The 23,352-nt window shown below is 50.3% G+C and overlaps 1 protein-coding gene across 1 annotated transcript in view; it reads left to right on the top strand.

The window, feature by feature from the left end:
* Positions 1-23,352, top strand: part of LOC132581590 (caM kinase-like vesicle-associated protein) — a 177,256-nt gene that overhangs the window by 56,464 nt on the left and 97,440 nt on the right. The gene's annotated exons all lie outside the window — the stretch shown is intronic.

Genomic DNA, 23,352 nt, shown 5'->3' with positions numbered 1-23,352 from the left:
AAAGGTAGTCTCCTGTGCACGCGCCAGTCGTTTCCATCCCCGTAAAAAAGATTGCACCTATAACATAAAACACACACACACTCTCTCTCTCTCCACGTACCCCAAGCTTATTAGGAGCGAGTCTCTATAATTCAAGCTGGAGTGGAAGAGGAGTATGGTCATTGTTATTCAATATGCCTTTCCTATACACTGCATGTCCCAGGCCTAAAAGGTAAAGCTAGTCCCCCTGTGCAAGCACCAGTCGTTTTCGACTCTTGGGTGACGTCGCATCACGACGTTTTCACGGCAGACTTTTTAATGGGGTGGTTTGCCATTGTCTTCCCCGGTCATCTACACTTCCCCCCCCAGCAAACTGGGGACTTATTTTACCAACCTCGGAAGGATGGAAGGCTGAGTCAACCTGGAGCTGGCTACCTGAACCCATCTTCCGCCGGGATCGAACTCAGGTCTTGAGCAGAGCTTGGACTGCAGTACTGCAGCCTTTACCACTCTGTGCTACGGGGCTCTTCACAACCCTTTGTTAGGCTACTTCTTCTTCCCAGAGAACACTGAGACAGGAAATAGGACAATTCCACTAGCATACGAGATCAAAGCTTCTCACACACAAGGTGCTAACTGACCAATACGGTGTTTACAATTTTCCCCGGGCTTAGAAGAGACAGAACCTAATTGGGTTTAAGCTACAATCCATCACATCCGTCTTTTCTGGTAGGCAACAACGGTAGACTCTGTAATGTCTGAGAAGTGCATAGCTTGAACAAATGAACGTGCCTTCTGAATCAGACCCTGGGTCCATCAAAGTCAGTCTCGTCTACTCAGCTTGGCAGCAGCACTCCAGGGTCTCAAGCTGAGTTTTTTCACCTATTTGTCTGGACACTTTTTTAGTTGGAAATGCTGAGGAATGAACCTGGCACCTTCTGCTTACCAAGCAGATGCTCTACCACTGAGCCACCGTCCCTCCCCTTGCTTTCCAGCAATTCTCCAGCTCCGCAACTCTGCGCTTCCCCACCCCTACGTCTCTCTCAGCCAACTTCCCCTCGTTTCTCCCTGATGTTTCGCATTCTGAATCTAGCTGCCTTGCAGCCTGCCTCTCCCAGCTTCTTAAGCTCCTGTCCCGCTCCCTCGTAAAATTATAGTCTGTCTCTCTCCTGTTCTCAGACTTCCGTTACTGTCTGTTCTTAAGCATGACTGAACTTTCCCCCCCCCTTCCTAATAATCCACTGTCTCAGGAGTAGCAAGTGCCTTCTCTGGAGGAAAGGGGCAGGCTTGCAAGAATCCTCATTTCAGCCTTTCCATCCTCAGACGTCAGGGCACAAAAGCACTTCTGAGTCTTGAAACGAGTCCCCTTGCCCCCCTCCCACCCATCCACTCTTGGCCAGGGCAGCATTTCCTCATAAAACTTAGGAGCCCTCTGAGCATAGAAGGTCCTGGTTTGCTGGCAAGCCTTGGGTCCCCAACGTGGTCCCCACTGAGCCTTTCCTGGGGCCTGCCAAGCACTTTTAGCAAGTAAAAAGGTAAAAGGTAGTCCCCTGTGCAAGCACCAGTGTTCCCTCTAAGCTGAGCTAGCATGAGCTAGCTCACAGATTTTTAGCCTCCAGCTCACACGGTTTTTGTCTTAGCTCAGGAAGGATGACCCCAGAGCACATTAATTAATGCAATAGCTCGCAACTTTAATGCCAGTAGCTCACAAAGTAGAATTTTTGCTCACAGGACTCTGCAGCTTAGAGGGAACATTGGCAAGCACCAGTTGCTTCTTACTCTGGGATGACGTTGCATCACAGCGTTTTCACGGCAGACTTTTTATGGGGTGGTTTGCCATTGCCTTCCCCGGTCATCTACACTTGTCCCCCAGCAAGCTGGGTATAAGGTGGGGCCTTTTGGTGAGAGCCAGTTTGGTATAGTGGTTAAGTGCGCAGACTCTTATCTGGGAGAACCGGGTTTGATTCCCCACTCCTCCACTTGCAGCTGCTGGAATGGCCTTGGGTCAGTCATAGCTCTCGCAGGGGTTGTCCTCGATAGGGCAGCTTCTGTGAGAGCCCTCTCAGCCCCACCCACCTCACAGGGTATCTGTTGTGGTGGAGAGAAGATATAGGAGATTGTAAGCCGCTTTGAGTCTCTGATTCAGAGAGAAGGGCGGGGTATAAATCTGTAGTCGTCGTCTTCCTTTTGCACAGCAAGGCTGCTGATTGACCGCTGGAGATTTGGTTGATAGGGTGAAATTTTTTTATATTTGTCGCTTTGGCCGGCTGTTGGCACCGTAGCACAAGGATCTTCCGCTCTGTGGCTGAAGGTAAGCTGTGGTTTTGTGGCTAGCTTTGTCCCCTGTGGCTGCCATTTTGTGGCTGTCCCTCCTCCCCCATGAACATTCCAAAGGTGCCCACGGACTCAAAAAAGAAGAGCAATGCTGATCCTGTGAATTAAAGGGGTAGGTATTTGTGAAGTTCCCGCGTTGTGCAAGGGGTTGTGCAAGAGACTGGGGAGTCTCTTCCAACTCTGTGATTCTATGAGTCTAAGTCAGGGACGACTGTTCTTGATCATGCTGAATTTCCAGTGCAGTGCTCTCTTCTCTCCTATAGGGGGCAGGTAGGCCTGGGAGTACTGCAGTCCAAGCTCTCTGCTCACGAACTGAGTTCGATCCTGGCGGAAGCTGGGTTCAGGTAGCCAGCTCAAGGTTGACTCAGCCTTCCATCCTTCCAAGTTCAGTAAAATGAGTCCCCAGGTTGCTAGGAAGAAAGAGTAGATGACTGGGGAAGGCAATGGCAAACCACCCTGTAAAAAGTCTGCCATGAAAACATTGTGATTCGATGTCACCCCAGAGTCGGAAACGACTGGTGCTTGCACAGGGGGACTAGCTTTACCTTTTAGGCCTGGGACATGCAGTGTATAGGAAAGGCATATTGAATAACAATGACCATACTCCTCTTCCACTCCAGCTTGAATTATAGAGATTTGCTCCTAATAAGCTTGGGGTACATGGAGAGAGAGAGTGTGTGTGTGTGTGTGTGTTATGTTATGTTATAGGTGCAATCTTTTTTACGGGGATGGTTCACAGATTTACTGTCAATGCCAGTTAGGCTGCGCAGCCTTTCTTCAAGGGAACGTAAGGAGAAAAATGAATATTCTCATTAAAACTGTAATGGGAATGTTGCCACACACCCGCTTCTTAGATAAAGGCAGGGGGAAGCGTTTCAATATTCTCCATTGCTCTTTCTTTCCGTAACAAGCCGTGATTGCTTTTGCGTCTCCTTCCTTCTCTGTGTCTTGCTACCCTCGTCAAGCGTTCAGACTTCTGAAAGTTGCCTCCTTAATGTTTTTCCCAGAATCCCCGGACACATCAGGAGACAGGATGTTTTCATAACTGCACACGAAATGGAGCTTTATAATTACCGTTGTGTTTTTCCAAAACGCGTTATCTGGGTAGTCTCCTGCAACAACTTGAGTGGAGATTTTAATTTCCCCGAGACGTTCCCTTGAAGGAAGTCTAAGTACCCCACAATGCACTGGGGGACTGTGAGCACTCGTGTGATTCACTGAGTCCCCCCCCCCCCCCCAATTCCTTCACATCTAAACCCCACGGCCTGCTTTGCATCCATCGCCTCCCTCTTTGGTGCGACAGGCCTCCCGCTTTGAGGTGATCAGAGAGAACAGCTCGGCAAAGCAAGAAAAGCGGCTGGAGGGAACTAATCAAAGGCCCCTAGATCCACCGCTTGCGGTAGGCCTGTGATCCTTCAGGGGCAGGGGTGGATTTGACCGAAAGAGGCTGCCAAAGCAGCTTTCCGCTTACCCAGCAAGGTGCAGAAAACCTGGTTCTGGGTCAGCATCCCGGTCTGCCACTGCATTGAATTTCTCGGTGGGGCGCTGTGCTCATCCATGGGGGCATTGCCCCCAAATGCCCCCCTGATGGATACAGCCCTGTTGCTGCATTTGATAGACGGATCTGCCACACAAGAAGGAGGAGGAGGAGGAGAAGAGAAGAAGAAGAGGAGGAGGAAGAGAAGAAGAAGAAGAAGAGGATGATATTATTATTATTGGATGTATATCCCTCCCTCCACTCAGAGTCTCGGAGCAGCTCACAATCTCCTTTATCTTCTTTCCCCACAACAGATACCCTGTGAGGTAGGTGGGCCTGAGAGAGCTATCCCAGAAGCTGCCCTTTCGCCACCAGAGGATGTGGTGATGGCTACAGGAATGAACAGCTTTAAAGGGGGATTAGAGAGCTTCATGGGGGATAAGTGCGTCAGTGACTACTAGCCATGGTGGCTGTGGGAAGCCTTCACATTCAGAAGCATTAATCCTCTGAAAAGGGCCAGGAGGCAAAATCAGGAGAAGGCCTTGGCCTCCCTGCCCTGTTGTTGACTGTTCAGAGGAACTGGTTGGCCACTGCTGGACTAGATGGGCTATTGGTCTGATCCACCAGGGCTCTTCTTATGTTCTTATAAAGGGCTCAGCTTCTGTGCCCTTTTGTTGACCTCCCTCCCAGAGGAACTGGTTGGCCACTGCTGGACTAGATGGGCTATTGGTCTGATCCACCAGGGCTCTACTGATGTCCCTAAGCCTCCCTCCAAACCTTTGGTTTTTCTTCACCTCCTTCAAGTAGCGTCTTACCTCTTTGACTGTCTGAATGCCCCTCTTCCGCATTGGGGGCATTGAATCTTCTGCTGCTTTATTTTAAATAACTTCTTTGCCTTTGGCAAAGTAAAACCAAAGGGATCAATTAGCCTGGCCCTTCTTTGTATCTGTGGCCATGTCCTTTAACCTAGGCATGGGGAGTTGGGGTTTCCTTTTGGGCCCCTAGAATTTTTAGGATGACAAGAATACCTTGTCATTCATTCACTTCTGAGCCCCATAACAGTGACCAGTCACTGGCAGTCTTCAGGGAGCAGCTGGATGATGTAGGAGATGCTGTAGGCCAGGGGTGGCCAAACTTGCTTCACATAAGGGCCACATAGAATAATTGTCAGATGTTGAGAGCCGCAAGACATGAACGTCAGAGCAGGAAGGAAGGAAGGCAAATAGATGGGGGAGGGAGGAGGGAAGAAAGCAACTTTTAAATGCATTCTCCAAGCTGCCAGCTAGCTTGGCTAGGATAATTGATTTAAAGAGAGAAATGCCTTCCCCAAAGCTTGCCAATGGGGCAGCTTGGAGAATGCATTTAAAGTTAAAGTTTCTTTCTCTCCACCTCTCACTTCCTCCTCCCTCCCTGATCTGTTTGCCTGCTTGCCTCCCTCCCTCCCTGTCTTGTGCTCTCAAACCTCTGACATTTGTGCCTTGCGGCTCTCAGACATCTGATGTTTATTGTACATGGCTCTTACGTTAAGCAAGTTTGGCCACCCCTGGTGTATTCAGACTGGCAGCAGCTCTCCAGGGTCTCAGGCTGAGGTCTTTCACAGTAGCTACTACCTGGTCTCTATAACTGGAGGTGCTTGGGATTGAACCCAGGACCTTCCAAGCAGATGCTTTACCACTGAGCCACAGTCCCACCCGTTTAGAGCTTCTTAGAAGATATGATGGTGGAGTCCTTCACAGTTCCCCACTGAGGGCAGGCCCAGTGCTGGGGTTTCCAGTGCCCCAGGCCGAAATCTGCTCCCTGCTCCCTCTTTGGCAAGGTCGGGGGGGGGGGGGAGGGCAGGGAGCGAGCGCACTCGGAGCCGGTGGCTCTGGGCATGCCCACTTTCTTCCCAACCTTGCGGAGGCTTTGCAAGCTTCTGCAAGGCCGGGAAGTTAGTGGCACCAGACGTGGCGGGAGAGGGGGCGCCTCTTGGTGCCCCTAGACTTGTGGCACCCCTAGGCAGCCACCTAGTTGGCCTACTCCCACGCGGCGGCTCTGACTTGAGGGACAGTCTTTTGTGCCGGTAACAGAGTTGCAATCTTGCCAGTTCCTAGACGTCCAATCCAGGAAGCCGACGCTGCTTCATTTTCCTTGAAGGAACTGGAGTATCCAAACTGGACAGCCAGTTTGGTGTCGTGGTTAAGAGCGGCGGACTCTAATCTAGGGGGACCAGGTTTGATTCCCCGCTCCTCCACACGCAGCTGGCCGGGTGACCTCGAGTCAGCCGCAAGTTCTCGTAGAGCTGTTCCGCTCAAGAGCAGTTGTCTCGGAGCTCTCTCAGCCCCGCCTACCTCACAGGGCATCTGTTATGGGGCGAGGAAAGGAAGGCGATTGTAAACCAATCTGAGACTCCCAAGTGAAGGGCAGGGTATAAATCCAGTCTCCTCCTCCTCCTCTTATTCATCATCATCATCAACACCAGGAACAGTCCTGGGGGGGTCCTGCTTGGTGCAGAGAGGTACGATCTGCCCTTCCAACCTCATCTAGAGGAGGATTATTTTCCCAATGGGCACATCCACAAACCAATTGCCCTTTCATCACACCCCCTCCAACCTAGAAATAGCAGCTCTCCAGCAGCCCTGGCCCCACTCAATGCACAGCAGCCAAAAAGGTCAGAGCGCCTGCTCCGGCTGCAATGCCACTGAGGATGTTCTCCGCAGCTGAGAACGAAACGTCTGGAAGGAAAACTTTCTCCAGTAGAACACGGCACTTGATCCCGAAAGATTCTACAAACCCTAATTTTCCCCTCCCCTTCCCTGAACTCTGAAAGTCATTCGAGATCAGGGCTGGCCCTGCCACTAGGCAAACTAGGTGGTTTTCTGGGGCGCCAAATTGGGTGCCTCCCCATGTGACTCAGCGATGTTATCAGTGCAGGGGGTGGTGGTGGCAGAAGTTAGCCTTGCCTAGGGTGACAGACAGTCTGGGGCCGGCCCCATTCGAGATGAAGGGCAACATAAGATTTCTGTGCCTGTTCCTTCCACCCCACCCCCATGCCTGGTGTGTTGCCCCTAGATCACGACCCCCAAATTACCAACAAACAAAACCACGTTCTGCAGGCGTTCCTAGCTTGTGTTGCCGCCGCCCGTAAAGCGGTGCAGAATCCATGCCCCTCTTGGAAAACCCAGCAGTTCCCGAGGATATGATAGTGCATGAATCGTGGAGAGAGGTGGCAAAAATATCTCTACTAATTGGCTGCCCAGACTGAACAGAGCAAAGGGAAGCCCCCCCGGGCAGCGAGCGTGGCCTTGAATCCAAATGCCCTGCCTCTCCGTTACCGACGCAGCAGCTAACTTTGGAGGGAGCAGCATGAACCCACGGCTGACTTGTGATCGCTCTTGGCCTCCGGTATTTATTTATATATGGTGCCCTGTCCCGAGGACTCGGGGAGGCTCACTTCGTCGAATGAAGAAGAAGAAGAAGAAGAAGAAGAAGATATTGGATTTATATCCCGCCCTCCACTCCGAAGAGTCTCAGAGCGGCTCACAATCTCCTTTACCTTCCTCCCCCACAACAGACACCCTGTGAGGTGGGTGGGGCTGGAGAGGGCTCTCACAGCAGCTGCCCTTTCAAGGACAACCTCTGCCAGAGCTATGGCTGACGCAAGGCCATTCCAGCAGGTGCAAGTGGAGGAGTGGGGAATCAAACCCGGTTCTCCTAGATAAGAGTCCGCACACTTAACCACTACACCAAACTGGCTCGAGATAGGTCTGCGCCTTCGTATAGTAGAAACTGAAATGTAACAACGCAGACCGGGGTCTTGATAACAAATACAGGACTTTTCGAGGAGAGGGAGACCGGAGCTTCAGTTGCTCTTTTAACAAATAGTTAAAAAATTAGCAGTACAGACAGGGCCGGCCCCACCACTAGGCAAACTAGGTGATTGTCTAGGGCAGGGCTGTCAAACATGTGGCCCTCAGAATGCTCCTATCAGGCCCCTGAGCAACTGGCTATCATCTGCTTCCTTCTTCCTCTCGCTTCCTTCCGCATCACAGCTTGCTTTGCCAGGCTTGCTCCAATCGCACAGGAGCTACAGAAGCAAAACCTCTGCTTTCTCCATTGGCTGAGGCTCCTCCCTCGGGGAGGAAGGGGGAAAGGCAGAGCTTGTTTTCCCAGGCTCTCTCAATCGCACAGCAGAACTACTGAGCCAAGCCTCTCTTCCTTCTGTTGGCTGAGGCTCCTTCCCCCAGTCCCCTGGGGAAGGAAGGAAAGAGCCAGAGCTTCCTTTGCCCCATTCCCTGGATCTCATGGGAGAAATTCCAAGAAAGCACCTTTAAGACCAACAAGTGTCAAAGTTTTAAGCTTGTTTTAAGTTTTAAAAATATATATATATTTAATTGTGTTTGTCTGTGTCCCTTATAAAGTTTATATCTCTGCTACCTAATCTTAAATGGGTACACATCTGGCCCAGCCCAACAAGGTCTCATTTATGTCAGATCTGGCCCTCATAACAAATGCGCTTGACATCCCTGGCTTAGGGCACCGGCCTTCTGGGGGCACCAAATTGGGTGACTCGGTGATGCTATCAGTGCGCGGGGGGAGGGGCGGGTGGAGAAGTTAGCCTTGCCTGGGGTGCCAGACAGTCGAGGGCCAGCCCTGGGTGCAAAACCTACCTTCTCACTTAACAGGAGTCGTGGGCACCCTGATCTGGACTGTCCAGGCTGGCCTGAACTCAGAAGCTAGAATTTAGTTAGCATTTGAATGGGGGATCACCCCGGCAGTCTAGGGCTGCAACGCAAAGGCAGGCAGTTGCAAATCCACTTCTGTTCATCGCTTGCCTTGGAAACCCATGTCAGCTGCAACTTAAGGGCACTTTGTACCACCACCAAAGGTTGCGGAAGGCAGGATAGCGTTCATTTGGAAATATATGTTTTCAAGGACATTAGCAGCCCAGAGATCTCTCAGATCCTTCCTAGGGAAAGGGTGTCTTCTCTAGGGAGCATTAGTTTGCTGTTTCCCTCCTGGGTACTGGAACACTGGAATGTATCTGAAACGGATGAGCACGGAATTTCTGGCTGGTAATACCAGTGCCGATGTAACAGTCCAAAACAGGGCTTTTTTGGTAGCAGAAACTCCTTTCCATCCGTCTGTCTGTCTGTCGTCTATCTTATCGTCCATTGAATCTGTCTATCTGTCTTACCGAATCTATCGTTGTCTTATAGAATCCATCGTATCCAGGGCTTTCTTTGTAGAAAAAGCCCAGCAGGAACTCATCTGTATATTAGGCCACACCCCCTGACATCACCATTGTTTCACGCTGCTTTTTTGTAGAAGAAGCCCAACAGGAACTCATTTGCATATTAGGCCACACACACCCTGGCACCAAGCCAGCCGGAAGTGCATTCCTGTGTGTTCCTGCTCAAAAAAAGCCTTGATTGTATCTAATCTGTCTGTCTGTCTGTCTGTCTGTCTTGTAGAATCCATCGTATCTATCTGATCTCCCTAGCTAATTTGTCTATCTGCAACCAATTGCTTCTTGCGTGACAATTCTGGTTCGTAGTTCCATTTTTCAACCTGATCTTTTAAAGATCAGGAAAGAAAAGCAAGGAGAAGAGAATGGAGCTCTCTCTCTCTTTCTCTCTCTCTCTCTCTCTCTCTCTCTCTCTTTCTCTCTCTCTCTCACATGCAGGCAGAAGAATAGAGCTTCCCCCACCCCGACACTCTGTTCAGCTTTTACTAGGCTTCGTCCTCCTCTTCACACATTTTCCTCCTCCATGACCCGAGGGCTATAAAAATGTGTTCTCTCGCTCTCTTTCTGTCTTGCTAATTCCCTTTAGAGGAAGCCGAGTTTCTCTGGATTCCAAACGAGGATGAATTATGGACTTTTCCTTATTTGTGGGAGATGGAAAGGAATGGGCAGTCTTGTTTGGGGAGGGGGGAGGGAGAAAAACCTGCACAGAGACCTCCCAGCAGTTCAATCAGAAGACCTGACTGTGCCAAAACAGGGCCTGGGCGGAGAGCTTGGCGGTCCAGCATTTGCCACCAGCCTCCCCCCCTCCCGTTTCCCCCCCCTCCTGTGTTATAGACAGCAATACAGCCCCCACCCCATCATGAACCCCAAATACAGCCTTGTCTTTTCGAGCTTCCGAAAGGACTCTGTTTCAGACAAGGTAGACTGATGGGGGGGGGAGCGCAAGTTGCCAAAATTCACTGCAGTTCGGAGCTGCCGAGAGTTATTTTGGGGGGTGCGCCAGCTGTTGCTAGGTGTACGTGGCATGTGTGTGTATATATATAGCCGATGGGATATAGATAGACCGAGGCCCGGAGCTGAGAACCGTGCTGTTTTGGCTGGCAGAGAGGGGGTCAGGTTACAGCCCGGTTTCTCCTCTGCTGACGCACACAGAACCTTCTGATCAGAAGCGGCTTGCGCAGCGCCTGTCCCCGTCTGTTTCGGAGCCTGCGATGGAGCCCACAGAGGTGCGTGCTTCGCTAATGAGCGCATCGTTGCCCCCCCCCCCTTCATTTTTGGAAAAGAACCCAGAAGTCCATTTGATCTTCTCACCTTGCAGACCTTGGTTCTCGCCTAGAGCAGAGGCTAGAACTTCTGTCATCTTTCTTGCCCCTTCAGCTTTTCCTCCTGTACGTTACATAGGAAACAGGGTCTTGTGAATGGGCCCGGGTGAGTTGAGAGGCAGAATGCGTTTGTCAGACAGTGCATATAAAAACAGGGCGTGATCACAAGAGTGCAAAATGTTCTCCACTCAACTTTACAGTTTTCCCCAGACCCGTTTGACCAAGGATCCTGGAGGGTGGAGGGTTTTGAGAGGCCTGCCATCTTCTGGGCATGCAGCAAGTGTCACTGGAGTACGTGGGGAGAGGTATTTGTGAATTTCATGCATTATGCATGGGGATTGGACTAGATGACTCTGGAGGTCCCTCCCAACTCTGTGATTCAGAAGAGCAGAAATGTTGGCTCTGGGTGCAGGATTCTGCGCTTGAGAATCCCTCAACATTCTCTTTAAAAAAAAAACAATCAAAAGATGGTGAAAATTGATTCAAAGGTGTGTTCATCTGGAGGAATCTTGGAGATCAGAGCGGGAGCCAACAGGCTTTCTGGTAGGCAGAGGGATGGGACTGCACAGCTCTTTAGACCACTGCCCTTCCGTAGATTCCAACCGCAGAAGGCATGGCGCAGAATACACAATCACAGGTTTCCAAACGGAGCTTTCCTCGCCGCAGGGTTTGGGCTAGATTGATGTGAAATTCAGATGCATGTGGATCTTCCAGGGGCCCAGGCATGCAGCAGCAGAACTGTGGTACTAATCCTGCACCGTGTACTGACTTGGAAGGAGACATGGCTGAGCAGTAAAACATCTGCTTTGCGCTCCAGAGACCTAGTACTCAAACCTCAGCATCTCCAATGAAAAGGATCAAGTGGTGGCTGATGGAAAAGACCACTGCCTGAGTCCCCAGAGAGCTGCTGCCAGTCAGAGCAGGCAATACCAACCTTAACAGAGCAAGGGGCTAGCTCAGCATAAGGTAGCTTTGGGTGTTCTTGTCCTTGCTGCCAGTTTGGCATAGTGGTTAAGTGCGCGAACTCTTAACTGGGAGAACTGGGTTTGATTCCCCACTCCCCTCTCTTTCTCTCTCTCTCTCTATTTCTCTCCCCCTTCCCCCCCCCTCCCTCCCTCTCCTTCTCGGGTTAGCCTGGAGAGGAGGCGGCTGAGAGGTGATATGATCACCATCTTCAAGTACTTGAAGGGCTGTCATAGAAAGGAGGGTGTGGAATTTTTTTCTGTGGCCCCAGATGGTAGGATCAGAACCAATGGGTTGAAATTAAATCAGAAGAGTTTCCGGCTCAACATTAGGAAGAACTTCCTGACCGTTAGAGCGGTTTCTCAGTGGAACAGGCTTCCTCGGGAGGAGGTGGGCTCTCCTTCCTTGGAGGTTTTTTAAACAGAGGCTAGATGGCCATCTGACAGCGATGAAGATCCTGTGAATTTGTGGGTTTCTTGCATTGTGCCGGGGGTTGGACTAGATGACCCTAGAGGTCCCTTCCAACTCTATGATTCTATGATTCCTCTGCTTGCAGCTGCTGGAATGACCTTGGGTCACCCATAGCTCTCGCAGAGCTGTCCTGGAAAGGGCAGCTTCTGGGAGAGCTCTCTCAGCCCTACCTACCTCACAGAATGTCTGTTGTGGGGGAGAAAGATAAAAGAGATTGTAAGCCACCCTGAGACTCTGAGGTTCAAAGAGAGGGGCGGGATATAAATCTATCTTCTTTTCCTTCTTCTTTTCCTCCTTCTTTTCCTCCTTCTTTTTCTTTTTCTTCTTTTTCTTTTTCTTCTTTTTCTTTTCCTTCTCCTGCTCCTCCTTCTTTTTCCATTTTCGATGACCTGCCTGTGCCCAGGCTCACCTACGCTCTCCCTTTCCTTACTGTCTTCTACCGCCTTGCCCCCTGTTCTCGAATCTGTCCCCTTCCTCAACCTGCATCAGGTTTCCTTCCTTCCTTAAGACCCTCCTCGCCCCTTTCTTGAAGGAGCCTTTATTGAGCCACACCTTTTTTGCTTCTTCCCAGTTCCTGGCATCTCCTTTTCCAGTCCCTGCCTCACTTCCCTGTCTCTGCCCCGCGTAGCATCCATGTCCCTTTCTTCCTTTACCTACCACAGCTCCATGACTGGTTTTTTGCCATCCAGTCACAGGTGACTTCTGGCGCCCCCCCCCCCCCCCCCCGGTGGGGATTTCAAGGCAAGGGATGTCTCAGAGGCTGTTTGCCGTTGCCGGCCTCAACGTCATGACCCTGGCGTTCCTTGGAGGTCTCCCATCCAGGGGCTAACCCTTCACGGCTTCCAAGATCCGATGAGAGCAGGCTTGCCCGGGCCACCTAGGTCAGGGGCTGTCCACAGAAGCCAGCAACGCCGGTGTTGAGGCCGAGCATACTTCCACGTCTCTGTCTGTCTCTGCTCTGTCATGTGCAATGACTACAATCCCCGGGGGGGGGGGTTGTCGCCCACACCAAACAGTCGCCCAATAAACGGAACCCGTAGAGGCGGGACTGGGCGTTCCTTGGCACAGCACGGCTTTCCCACTCTGGCTTTGTCACCGGCACACGACTGTAGCGGTGTGAATTTAGTGGCAGCTGTAGGGAAGGAACAGTGGGAGGCCCTGCTGTTGTTTCCTCTGCGTGTTTGTTTGGTTTTGCTTTTTTTTTTTTTTAAGATTTGCTTTTCCCCCAGCAGAGAGAGAGAGATGCATGTGCCCAAGGGTGGAATTCTAGCAGGAGCTCCTTTGCATATCAGGCCACATACCCCTGATGTAGCCAATCCTCCAAGAGCTTACAAGGCTCTTTTTTGTAAGCTCCATGAGGATTCGCTACATCAGGGGGTGTGGCCTAATATGCAAAGGACCTCCTGCTAGAATTCCACCCCTGCACGTGCCAGTGGTGGGGGGAATGTGGCATGGGGGAGGGGGGAGCTAAGCACCCTACTCCCAGCAGCTGTTTCTCCACCGGGAATGCCCCCCCCTCCCTCTGCTGCTCCAGCCTAAATGGCCCCAAATCAGAACCCAGGAATCCGCAACTGGATTCTGCCAGCGTCGTCAGTGCCAGAGAACCGATCAAAGGACACGCGCTGCGCTGAAGCTGGCTTTTTCAGGTACAGCCTCTCCGTTGGTTGCCGGCGGAGTCGGTCGGCAGCTTTGGCACCCACGCTGGGAGCTCTGCCTTAATGGGAGCATAAGGCAATAATAGAACAGGAAGATCGATAAGGCTGCTGAGATGCACAAAGCTGTCTTATGTTAAATTGGACCCTTGGCTCAGCAAGGTCCGGTATTGTTTGCTCGGACTGGCAGAGGCTCTCAACGGCGGCTAGAAAACCAGACGGTGACAAAAAGGCTAATCCTCTAGAACAGGTGTGGCCAAACTGTGGCTCTTGAAGCCTCCACTGCCCTGTTGGCCAGCTTGGAGAAGGCATTTGTCTCTTTAAATCACTTTTCCAAGCCAGATCACTTCTCCGACTGGCAGCTTGGATAATGCTTTTAAAGTTGCTTGCTTGCTTGCTTGCTTGCTTCCTTCCTTCCTTCCTTCCTTCCTTCCTTCCTTCCTTCGTCTTGCGGCTCTCAGTCATCTGACATTTATTCTGTGTGGCTCTTAACGCTAAGCAAGTTTGGCCACTCCTGCTCTGGAAGCAATACAACATTTACAAAGTAGAATAAACATTAATAACATAGATAGATCCAGGTGGGAGGCTGTGTTGGTCTGAAGCAATAGAACAAAGTAGGAGTCAAGTGACACCTTTAAGACCAATGAAGTTTTATTCAAAATGTAAGCTTTCATGTGCTAGAAGCACACTTCATCCGACAATAGGATGGTATTGCTGACAGTCCAAAGTATAGAAAAAGTGCATAGTGAATTAGTATGCCAAATCATGGAAATGTTTGTTAGCAGAATCACAGTTTCGGGGTCTGGTGATTGTTAGTTTGTGTCAAGTCGGCTGCATCAACAAGAGGGCAATAGAAGTCAGAATAGCAGATTGATGCCTATGTCATTAGGTATGAAGTGCCATAAATAAGAGTCCGTTGTAATGTTAGCTCTGGGTTTAAAATGAGGGCATTAGTTTCTCAGAGGTTTAATTTAAACATGTAGCACACTTATGAACATAATTCTAGTTTGCCATCAGAAAAAAAGAAAACATTAAAATATAGTGGAAGATGGTACAGTGAACATTTATTGCATACGCATAGACAGCGCTTTTTTTGAGCAGGAACGCAGTTCCGGCAGGCTTGGCGTCAGCGGGTGTGGCCTAAGAGGCAAATGAATTCCTGCTGGACTTTTTCTACAAAAAAAGCCCTGCGCGTAGGAATATTACACAACGCAGCAACACTTCACCATCCTGCAAGCAGAGAGAACTAGTCTCAAAATATAAGTCCCAGGCACTCCAAAACAATATTATAATCCAGTGTCCCTCTGTTATTAGATGCTTGCTGGCTTCTCTGAGCCTGGAGACTCTTCTCCCAAAATCAGGGTGCAGGAGCCTCGAGCTCGACAACTGTTTCGTCTCTTTGTCGAGAGCCCTGGTTCACCCTACTATTATATAGCCTCCTTAAAAACAGTTACATTCAGGGGTGGAATATCTAGCAGGAGCTCCTTTGCATATTAGGCCACACCCCCTGATGTAGCCAATCCTCCAAGAGCTTACAAAAAAAGAGCCTTGTAAGCTGTCGGAGGATTGGCTACACCAGAGGGCTGTGGCCTAATATGCGAAGGAGCTCCTGCTAGATATTCCACCCCTGGTTGCATTCATTTCAAAACGAAACACGACAAAGCCTTCGCTGCTTTGCAATGGTGCAGTCCATGTTCTTCTAATCGGCTGCTCGTTCTCCAGGGTCTCAGGCAGAGGTCTCTTCACTGGAAATGCCGGGGATGGAACCCGCGACCTTCTGCACGTCGAGCGGATGCTCTGCCACACAGAGCCGTGACCCCGCACGAATGGGACTCGTGCACGTAGCTGCCTTATACCGAATCAGTCCCTTGATCCAGCAAGGTCAACTCAGACTGGCAGGGTCTCTCGTATGAACATCTAGCATTTACTCCGTGTGCTTCTTACACTGTGCAAGTTTGGCCGCCCCTGAACTAGAGGTCTTTTACATCACCCACTACCGGGTCCTTTTAATTGGAGATGCCAGAGATCGAATCCAGGGCCTTCTGCTCACCAAGCAGATGCTCTGCCACTGAGCCACGACTTGATACTTTTATAAAAAAACATAGCCAGCCAAGAGGCAGCCTCCTCACCTAGTCGCTGTGGTGGTAGTCCAGGGGAATATCAGCTTCAGCAGCTGTGAACTGAGGATCACTCTTAGGGTGCCTCCCTAAACTTGTAGGACCAGCATACAAAACTATGCAATTGTTTTATGTCCTTCTTCTGTTCAGGAAGAAGAAGATATTGGATTTATACCCCACCCTATACTCTGAATCTCAGAGCGATCACAATCTCCTTTTCCCTTCCCCTCCACAATCTCCTTTTCCCCTTCCCCTGAGAGAGCTCTGACAGAAGCTGCCCTTTCAAGGACAACTCCTATGAGAACTATGGCTGACCCAGGGCCATTCCAGCAGCTGCAAGTGGAGGAGTGGGGAATCAAACCTGGTTCTCCCAGATAAGAGTCCACACACTTAACCGCTACACCAACCGGTAGAAATAAAGGAATAATCTATAACTGGTTCCTTGAACGTGCTGGAACTAGACCGGCCACCGGGCCTGCCGCCGCCTTTCCCCTGCCTGGGACTAGTCCTTTGGGGAAAGACTGGGTGGGGCCCATCTCTCTTCCTGCAGGCATGGAGCGTCAGTGGTATGAAACCGGCAGTCTGCTGTTTAGAGCCCCAGAGAAGCGCCGGCTGGCTAGACATAACTCTTCTCTAATTGATGGGGGGTCTCATTAAGGAGGTCTTCAGGGAGCCACTAATGAACTTTGCTGTTGCAGCAAAAGCCGCTGATTGCCAGAGTTACATGGAGAGAGGGGAGGTGGGGGGGGGGCCTCAGGGAACCGGACAGGCAGCCTTTCGGTGGGGGTGGGGGACAGGACAGAAGGAATGGGTACTGGAACAAGCTGAGCAGGGAGAGAGGATGAATGCACATTAGAACAAGGATAAGCCGCTGCTTTAATGGCCCTGCTTATTTAATACCTTGGCAACCCAAGTGAAAGTTCTCAGGCACAAGTTTTCATTTTAAAGAGCCCGTGTGATATAGTGGTCAACAGGGCTTTCTTTGTAGCAGGAGCTCCTTTGCATATTAGGCCACACCCCTCTGATGTAGCCAATTCTGAACGAGTTTACAGGGCTCTTAGAACAGGGCCTACTGTAAGCTCCAGGCGGATTGGCTACATCAGGGGTGTGTGGCCTAATATGCAAAGGAGTTCCTGGCTACAAAAAAACACTGGTGGTCAAGAGTGGTCTCCTAGTATCTGGGATGCCCAGGGTTTGAATCCCCACTCACTACACGGAAGGTTGTTGGGTGACCTTAAGCCAGTCACACACTCCGCTGAACTTAACTTTGAATTCTTGAATTCAGGAGGAGCTCACAGGAGCACAACTCCTGAACCTTTCTGATGGCCCCCCTCCTCCTCCCCACCTACCTTGTCCATTGAATGGTAGGTACAGCTGCATAACAATCCCTGGATTAGGACATCGGGCAGCCAGCCAGCCACCAGGGGCTTTGCCATGCCCCCAGCAGCCCTCATTAACCCCTGGAGAAGGCCACCACCCTTTCTCCACTTCTTATGTGATGCGTGGCTTGCTGGCCTTTTGACTGTGTGTGTGGGGGGGGGTGGCGGCCAAAGAGAGCCCCAGGTGAGCAGGGCTTGCTTGGGCTGGCTGGATCTCTAGCCAGCCCAAGCAGGCCTCGCTTGCCCGGGGCTCCCCTTTCTTGCATTGGGTTGCTTTTGGATGGTGGGGAGGCGGCATATACTAATGAGTTATGCTTAATGAGACCCCCCTTATTTTTCTACAAAACGACTGCTACTCACAGGGGATCAAAAGGGATAACTGGAGGAGAGAAGAACAATGTAAGTAGCTTTGGGTTCCCATTGGGGAGAAAGACAAGGTACAAATGAATTAAATAAATGAACTTTTGTCTCTCTAGTTCCCAGAGACGGTAAGTTGCTTTTCCCGTTTTATAAACGGGCAACCATGACAGAGGTGAATTGACCTGACCAAGGCTCCATTGTTAATCTTGGGGGGGGGGGGTAGTATATGGGGGGGGAGCAGTAATTGGCTGTGCTGATCTGTGCAAAAGCCAAAAAAACCAAAATCTGTGTAATAACTTTTTTTTTGGATCAGCCCCACAGACCCAAACTGTTGTGTAAGCTTTTGAGCTCACCAGAACTCTTCTTTAGGCTTGGTGTTAACAAAATTTAAAGAAATAGTGGCTAAAACAGGGTTCCCCCCCACCACCAAGGTCACAGGTAATACCGTACTGTGAAAAATCTGTTCTCCCTTCTGTCTTTAAATTTGGTCACATCCAGCCAGAAGAATAGTTCTGATATGTGTGGATCTGCAAAAAAACTTGCACAGACACCCCCAGAGTGTTCTTTTAACACTTCACATTTTTCTGCAGAAGTGGGAGATTCCCAAAGTTGGTAGAAAAATATGTTTAGCATCAGTTTAGCCCCGATCCATGGATTTAGATATCCACAGATGGGGCCAGACTTCACTATTAGATGTACAGATTAGCTTGAAAGGTTGTGCATTTTGCGTTAGATTGGGTGGGTCCTAATCAAAGCTAGCATATGACTTTTGTTCTTCTTGTGGGACGTGGAGACCTAGACCTTAGGTGGTATTGTACCAGTGTACTTTTATTATTGTAATGTTTGCATTTCATCTTATGTTATGTAAGCCGCCGTGAGCCTGCTTCGGCGGGGAGGGCGGGATATAAATTTATTATTATTATTATTATTATTAGGCCAGTGGGCTTGCCAGTTTGGTGTAGGAGAGCCAGTTTGGTGTAGTGGTTAAGTGTGTGGACTCTTATCTGGGAGAACCAGGTTTGATTCTCCACTCCTCCACTTGCACCTGCTAGCATGGCCTTGGGTCATCCATAGCTCTGGCAGAGGTTGTCCTTGAAAGGGCAGCTGCTGTGAGAGCCCTCTCCAGCCCCACCCACCTCACAGGGTGTCTGTTGTGGGGGAGGAAGGGAAAGGAGATCGTGAGCCGCTCTGAGACTCTTCGGAGTGGAGGGCGGGATATAAATCCAATGTCTTCTTCTTCTTCTGTGTATTTTGGACTCCTCACCACCACCTGTTTCCCTGACTTAAGAGCAATACTGCCCATTTGTACTTAGCACATTTTAAAGTGGATCGCTTAGGATCTCATGACCAGATGGGAATCAACCGTCTGCAGGATTTTTTTTTTCCCAAGGTGCAGTCGACCGAGAAGATTATTATCCTTTAGTTGATCTCTGATTTGAAAGCGTCTTTTAACTGGCTCAAGAAGGTTAGGGCTATTTGCAGTCAGTTCTAGCCCCCCCCCCCCCCGCCTTTTACTGCCAGTGTGTCTCCCATGTGGTGGGGGGCACCTCCTGGGCTCCTCTTCTAAGCCTGGTTCTCCCCCGCCCCAGCGGAATTGCTGCATTCCCATTTGTCAACCAGAGAGCTTTAGATGAAAGCTTTCTGCCCGTTTATATCCCACTTAATGAGCTGCTGAGGCAGATCAGATTCGCAGGAGCGCTGGAGGGGACTAGGGTGGGGGAGAAGGGTGTGAAAAATGATATTTCCTCTCCAGGCCAGTCTGTCTTGGTCGGGAGTGCAGCCACACAGGGGGAAATGATGCGGGGAGAATTTTCTGACTTTCTCAGGTGGTTGGTCAGGTTCTTCTGTTGTGTGTGGGGGTGGGGATTATCCACTAAGGATAGCCCAGTATCGGAAGGGGAAGGAAGAGGAAAACAGTGATAAAATTATGTGTAGTTGATAGGCTTGATCCTGCATCCTTATTTGAAGCTTTGACACTGCAGTGATCCCTCTTTCTGAGTATCTCCTTCTCTCCCTCTCCCTCCCTCCCTCTCTGTCTTTCTTTCTCTGCATAAGAGAAGCCATGTTGGGTCAGGCCAATGGCCCATCCAGTCCAACACTCTTTGTCACCCAGTGGCCAAAACCCAGGTGCCATCAGGAGGTCCACTAGTGGTGCCAGGACACTAGAAGCCCTCCCACTGTTGCCCCCCCCCCAAGCACCAAGAATACAGAGCACCACTGCCCCAGACAGAGTTCCATCTATACCTTGTGGCTAATGGACCTCTGCTCCTTACGTTTATCCATTCCCCTCTTGAAGCTGTCTATGCTTGTAGCCACCACCACCACCTCCTGTGGCAGCGAATTCCACATGTTAATCAACCTTTGGGTGAAGAAGTACTTCCTTTTATCCGTTTTAACCCGACTTCTCAGCAATTTCATGGAGCGCCCACGAGTTCTTGTATTGTGAGAAAGGGAGAAAAGTCCTTCTTTCTCTAACCTTCTCTATCTCATGCATAATCTGGAAAACCTCTTATCATGTCACCCCTCAGTCGACGTTTCTCCAAGCTAAAGAGTCCAAGCGCATTCTTCAGACCAAAAGGGTTTCCCCCACTGTGCCCTCTGCTGAGAGTCAGAGGTCTACCCCCCACTGTCTGTCTCTCCTTGAAGGGCTGTAATAGGCACAAGGATTGGGGGTGGGGCTAAGGAAAGAGCGCCCCGTAAAAAGTCTGCCGTGAAAACGTTGTGAAAGCGACGTCACTCCAGAGTCGGAAGCGACTGGTGCTTGCACAGGGGACTACCTTGACCTTACATATACATATGTAAACATATGAAGCTGCCTTATACTGAATCAGACCTTTGGTCCATCGAAGTCAGTATTGTCTTCTCAGACTGGCAGCAGCTCTCCAGGGTCTCAAGCTGAGGATTTTCACACCTATTTGCCTGGACCCTTTTTTGGAGATGCCAGGGATTGAACCTGGGACCTTCTGCTTCCCAAGCAGATGCTCTACCACTGAGCCACCGTCCCTCCCCAGACCTTTTTAGGAAAGAGCAGAGGGTGAACATGTGCTTGACTTCTCTCATGTGTGACAAAATTCAAATGCACAGTCAAAGGGCAATTCCTGGGATTTGGAATCTTTGGAAGAGGAAAGAAGTTTGTAGTCCTCAGAGCGGCAGGACATGCTACGTCCTTTGGCCCAAAGCGACAGCCCTTGACATCAGATATTTAAAGTCCCATTCTCCCAAGCAGACGAACCCACCTCCTTCCATCTTAAAGGCACATTCGCAGCCTTTCGTGAGCTTTCAGCTCTACTCGGGACCCCTTCCAATAGTTCCTCTTCTCAAAACTAAATGCCGATAAGTAGGCCGAAGTGGGCCTCATCATTCCACTGCAGCGCGCAGAAGACTCTCTGGTTGCCGGGTTCAGGTTTTGTTGGGCAGGATTGAGGAGTGACATGACAAGAGGTTTACTTAGGTAGAGAAGGTGGGGAATGAAGCACTTTCCTCCCTTTCTCACAGTACGAGAACTCGTGGACCCTCACTGAAATTAATCAGCAGTAGGGTTACAACAGATCAAAGGAAGTACTTCTTTCCCCAAAGAGTCATTAACGCAGGAGGCATATTAGGCCACACCCCCCCTGGTGTTGCCAATCCTCCTGGAGCTTACAGTAGGCCCTGTAAGAAGAGCTCTGTAAGCTCTTGGAGGATTGGCTACATTAGGGGTGTGTGGCCTAATATGCAAAGGAGTTCCTGCTACAAAAAAAAAGCCCTGTATTAACATGTGGAATTCACTGCCGCAGGAAGCGGTGAGGGCTACAAGCACAAACAGCTTCAGGAGAGGATTAGATGAGGGTACAGAGCAGAGGTCCGTGAGTGGCTATTAGCCGCAAAGGCATAGCTGGAACACTGTCTGGAGCAGTGATGCTCTGTATTCTTGGTGCTTGGGGGGGTGGCAACAGTGGGAGGGCTTCTGGAATTCTAGCCCTGCAGGTGGACCTCCTGATGGCACCTGGGTTTTGGCCACTGTGCAACACAGAGTGTTGGAATGGCCTGACCCAACATGTCTTCTCTTCTGTTCTTCTAAGCACTTTCTCCTCCGCTCGCCAGTCCACAATGATGCATGCAAGCAGCCACTCGCTAACAACGGAGCTAGTTCAAAAGTCCAACTCCTCCAGTGCGATGTGGACATGCGTTTATGAACTTCATTCATACTCCGTTTTTCTCCCCAGTGATAAAGGCGGCGGTGGTGCAGTGCACACCCAGCCGTTCTGACGAACCTCCACCCAATTGGCTCATGGGCCGGTTCTTTCCGGATGGCCATGCCGGGCCTTGGCCTTCCTTTTTTTCCTGATCCACTGCAGCTGGGCTGTCACAAGACAAGAACTCGGATCAGTGGTTTTTTCAAGCTGCAGCGTGGACCACCAACACCCCCAGCTTCCTCAGGGGAGGGCGCGAGCCAGCTGGAGGGAGCCGCGGAGTTCTAGGGAGGGGGGAGAAGAGCCGGAGGCAAAGCCGGGGGCTGCTTTCCTCCCTGGAGCGCAGGCTGAGCATTGCCGCCGCCAAAGCTGTCATGCTAACCGAGAACGCGCCGCGATAACCTCTGACTAATCTGACTCACGTCCTTGGTTTCTGTAGTTTATTAATGGCTTTAATTTGTTTGTGTGTGGCGTTCTTGGTATTGAACATGTTTTGCAGCGGTCTTTGGCGACGTTCCCGCTAAGCTGCAGAGTCTTGTGAGCAAAAATTCTACTTTGGAAGCACCTGGCATGAAAGTTGTGAGCTCCTGCATCAATTTGTGTGCTCTGGGGTCTTCCTTCCTGAGCTGAGACAAAAACGTGTGAGCTGGAGGCTAGAAATCTGCGAGCTAGCTCGCGCTCACTCCTCTTAGGGGGAACACTGGTCTTTGGCTTTAGCAAGAAAGTGTGATGGATTGAGCAACGGAAGCCTCAGAGATGCAGGTAGCTCATGGAAGCTTCTGGCTAGCGGATTCCCCCCCTCCCACTTTCTGCCTTTTCCCTCAGTCATCTCCAAGAATATAGAAATTCCAATTTCTTTACCGATAGCAAAAATGCATAGAAAGATCCGGATTTGCGCAATGTGTGCAGAGGGTACTTAAAGCAATTTCCAAGCACCGACATCAGCTTACAGGCATAACCGGTCTGTGTTCCTGTTTCGCGTTACGGCTTTATCCAAGCTACGGTTCTGTGCCACTATCTTGCTTCACTCCCCACACCGATATTCAATTCGTATCCCATTTATTCCAACACAAAACCGTAGCTTAGATAAAGCCGTAATTCGAAACAGGAACACAGACCGGTTGTGCCTGTAAGCTGATGTTGGTGCCTGGAAATTGCTTTAAGTACCCTCTGCACACATTGTGCAAATCCGGATCTTCCTATGAATTTTTGCTACCGGTAAAGAAATTGGAATTTTTATATTCATGGAGAAGGCATTCTTTATTGAACTTTATTGAATATTGGACAAGAGGTACCGTGTACACGGAGCTGTTGCTCTCCTTCCAGTCTCTTATCCGTGTGACTTTTTTCTGTTGCTTTTTCCTCGGTCAGCCAGTTTTAAGGCTGGAGAAGGGGCTCTATGAAGAACGACACACCCACAATGGCACTTGTGCTGCAGTGTAGGAGGATCTCGCAAGGCTGCCTTGCCTGACTGAGTGAATTCATGGGGTGGGGGGCAGTTCAAAGTCTGGGGAATGCTAACTTAGGTGAGGGCTTACTTGTGCCAGCTGAAGGGGGGGCTGCAGCCTTCTCTTTCCCGAGCTCCATGAGAGCAGGAAGAATCTAGAGAGACCCCTTTTTTCCTTCCCTCGGTTTGAAACTTTCCTGATGTTATGCTGCCCATTTGAAGGGGAGGTAGAAATAACAGCAGTGTTGTTTGGGTGTGCAGTCTACTCAGTCTAGGCCAGGGGTGGCCAAACTTGCTTAACATAAGAGCCACGTAGAATAAACGTCAGATGTTTAAGAGCCACGAGACAGGGAGGGAGGAAAGGAAGGCAGGAAGGCAACTGCAAAAAGACCACAGATTTGTACCCCACCCTTTTCTCTGAATCAGAGTCTCAGAGAGGCTTACAATCTCCT

The sequence above is a fragment of the Heteronotia binoei genome, chromosome 13 (genome assembly GCF_032191835.1).
Source record: "Heteronotia binoei isolate CCM8104 ecotype False Entrance Well chromosome 13, APGP_CSIRO_Hbin_v1, whole genome shotgun sequence".
NCBI lineage: Eukaryota > Metazoa > Chordata > Lepidosauria > Squamata > Gekkonidae > Heteronotia > Heteronotia binoei.
The sequence above is the reverse complement of the archived record's forward strand: the minus strand, read 5'-3'. Positions and strand labels throughout refer to the sequence as shown.